General features: G+C 38.0%; 1 long non-coding RNA gene across 1 annotated transcript; it reads right to left on the bottom strand.

Moving 5' to 3' along the window:
- Positions 1-1,168: 1,168 nt before the first annotated feature.
- On the bottom strand, positions 1,169-3,013 carry LOC136485212 (uncharacterized). The gene is made up of 2 exons (XR_010766364.1): positions 2,819-3,013; positions 1,169-1,518 (listed from the first exon to the last, which is right to left on the bottom strand). It is a non-coding gene; the product is annotated as an uncharacterized lncRNA (long non-coding RNA).
- Between the last annotated feature and the right edge of the window lie 576 nt (positions 3,014-3,589).

The following is a 3,589-nucleotide window of genomic DNA, read 5'->3' as shown; positions in this document are numbered from 1 at the left end:
TATTTTATATCATAAATGTTACTCCCTCAGTCCTAAACTATAAGTCGTTCCAACTTTATTAGAGAGTCCAAGTATCTTTGACCAAAATTATAAAGAGAATTATAAAGACCTATGACTCAAATAGACATACTATGAAAATAGTTTTATATAATTTTAGTAAAACTTTAAATGGTTTGACTTCTTGAAAAGCAAGAAATGCTCTCTTTTATGGACGGTGGACGACTGCACGACGCCTCAAGAGCTTCATCAGGCGCGTGCTGAAGAATGTCGACTCTCCGCTTATTCGTGAGCCTCCCAAGCAGCCTCCTGCTAAGCCAGTGCTGCCGCTGCGGAGCAGGCGGTTGGCGGCTCAGCCCCTCGAGTACCTGCTTTCAAGCGAGGTGAGGTGCTGATCATGCAGTATATGGGCTACACCAAGGGTCCATCAGCGCCCTCCACGTCGGAGCTGGAGGCCTTTGACAAGTTGTTCGACAGACTGCATCCAACGTCGAAGTGCTCTGGACGCACTCTTTTCGGACATTGGAAACACTACTGGAAACCAAAAATTTCCTGTCGGTAAAAAACCAACAGAAAAAAGCAAAAAACCGACAAGGAAAATTAAAAATAATTTTTCTGTCGGTATACCGATAGGAAAATTCTGACAGAACTAAAACGACAGGGAAATAACTTTTTTTTCTGTCGATTGTATTATTTTACTGTTGGTTTACTATTTTTCTTGTCGGTGGGCATCGACACGAAAATTATGGGTCGCCAAGTCTAGAATTTTGCTTCTGTCGGTAAATGACTACAGGAAAAATATGTGTACAGGGAATACAATTTCCTGTCGGTGTTGAACCGCCAGAAAAATAAACTCGTACCGATAGAAAATATTGGTTTTTCTGTCGAGCCACAAGAGAATTACAGTTTTCCTATCATCCTCTCCCGATAGTATAACTATAACGTACCAACAGGAAATAATTGCAGTCACCAGACCACAGAAGCACCTCATTTAATTATAATTTCATACGATATTCATGATAATAGTATAGGCACAAACATGACATCTGATTCTATAAGGTTTTCAACTAGAACACAAATATATTGCATCAATTTGTCATCATCCACATGCCATACATATAGATTAGATGCCCCCGGTTGGCATCAACAGCCACAAATTAAGATGCCCATAGGTCTTGCATCCACAGCTACATAATTAAGATGTCCATAGGTCTTGCATCCACAGCTACATAAATAATAATTTCACAAAAGCATCAACTAGTTGATTGTCTTTCCCAAAAACTGGCATCAACTTGTTGGCTGCACCTTTACTATCTAAAGGTTAGAAGTGGCTACTACCAACAACTTCTACAAACACAAAATTGCATTATCTGTTTGTGATGACTCCCACCTTCATGCATGGTTTCGGTTCAGTGTTTCCAATGCAGCTCTGTATGCGGCATTGAGATTGTCTTCATCGTGGCCATATGTGGCATTGTCATCATTGGTCGATTCCGAGCCAACATGAGAAGAACCAGTGGCCTATACATATATGAAGAGAAATATTAGTTAGATTGCTATAGGTAGTAGTAGTAATCTTCCAGATGCTAACAACAGCCAATAGGTAAACACATTCCAGATGGAAGCAAAGAGATTATTTGCCTTCAGCACTACCAATTAGCCGTACATAAACAAAAATGTACCACCAATTGTCCATCCCAAGGTGTACTTGTAGTTGTACCATAGATCTATCAAAGCATACACTCAGAACAAATCACTAATTTCAAATAATGGTCACAAAATTTATCATCAAGCAACATTACAGTCTTACAGAAGACGTCTTAAAAAAATGCTAATCTTATTGTTTCATTTAATATTTATTCATTCATAAGGAAAAAAATCATACAATTCCCATTTGTCATCAATGCCACTCAACAATATTAGAAAAATATGTGCTGATATCAAGTCATGTGAGAATAGAACAGTGCTACCAATTTTTAGGGAATCAGATCTATGAAAATTAGGCAGTAAGTATAAGTGCATGATAACACAACAAGTTCTGGTATGTTATGCTCTTGTTGTGCTTTGTTGCTGTTGATCGGACCACAATTACCACTGCTATCCACATTTTTCATGCCAGATTTCATTGCAGCAAATGCATTAATAGGGGTTTTCTTATGTTGTCCAAACCTATGTGCCTACAAATACAAATAGTTAATGAGCAGCATCAAAATAGACATGTTTACATTTGTATGCAAATATTAAGTCAAAGATACACATACACATAACATACCAGAACTTGTTGTGTCTCTGTGAAGGGTCTAGACCCTCCATGGTTTTGAGCAATATCATCAGAACTGAAGCAACATTCCTATCCTATCTTCCATTTTGTCTTGAACTCCTCTGAGCACCAATAGTGACATAGAACCGGCCACACAGCGTCATTGAACCAGTCCAGTACCCATCTTTGAAGACTTGCATCGACGGGGTCCTTCATCCTCATTGAGGAAAGCCTGCAGTGGAACATTATGCCATTAGAGATTTCTAGAACAAATGTGACGAGCTTGCTGTGCAACAAATGTTCCACTTCTCAAGTACAAGTAAATGCTCAAGTGAAAGTGATTTATGGAAAAACAACTAAGTAACACCTCAGTTCTGCAGCTACTCTTATTCTAGTTTTCTCTATGCAAGATAATGACTAATTAATGGAGCAAAACTAAATCTTGGGACACATACAAATTATCAACCAATTTAACAGAAATACTAACTTAGCCAATAGAAAGAGATAACAACAACAAAGGGTAAAAGTAGTGTTGAATTTGAAGGCATTTAACAAACTTACACTCAGAAGCCAACCCGAAATAGTGCTTCAGAAGTCAGTTGTATAAACAAATTTACTATAAGATGGAATCTGTAAAAGAGAAAGCAAGAGTTCATTTTACGAGGTCTGACTAACACTGTAACCTATATGCAGAGTTCACTTATGCAGCAAATAAAGGAACATACAAAAGGGTGGAATTTGTCAAGAACTATTTTAGCAGGTCTGAATTGAGTAAAGGGATTCAAGCTCCAGTTCAGCAGCAGGCTAAAAGTGAGGGGAACATGGAACACTAGCACAGACAGCTACTTGCACGAAATCAGTCCCTAGATTATGCTAGGCCGTTGTGAGCTGTGTCATGGGTGGGGCAGTTCCTCTATTTTACAACATATGTGAGACCGACTCATTAAGTATTGAAAGAGATTTCCGTATCCAATTTGGTCCAAGCTTATTCATTTGTCTCCATAAAGATAGAAAAAAGGAACTTAATTAACTCTAAAGTTTTCTATTTCTCAATCTGAAACAAATTACAGATGAGTATTCTTAACTAGGTATAGGTTTGATTGAAATGCTTTGGACTATGCAAAGACATAGCTAGATAAATTAAAGAAAGAGTATGGCTATCCAGTTAACTTACTTTTTTTATCAACAGATCACGGCTTGGACAAATTCAGGCCCATATGCAGAATTTTTTGCTGCTGCTCTTATTTGCCCTGATTCAGTATATAGTGAAGATCCACTGCATAGAACAAATACATGCCTCAGAAAGCTCATTTTGGTTGTCTCTTACCTATA

Source organism: Miscanthus floridulus, chromosome 10, assembly GCF_019320115.1.
Source record: "Miscanthus floridulus cultivar M001 chromosome 10, ASM1932011v1, whole genome shotgun sequence".
NCBI lineage: Eukaryota > Viridiplantae > Streptophyta > Magnoliopsida > Poales > Poaceae > Miscanthus > Miscanthus floridulus.
Note: the sequence above shows the minus strand (reverse complement) of the source record. Positions and strands in the feature narration are given on the sequence as shown.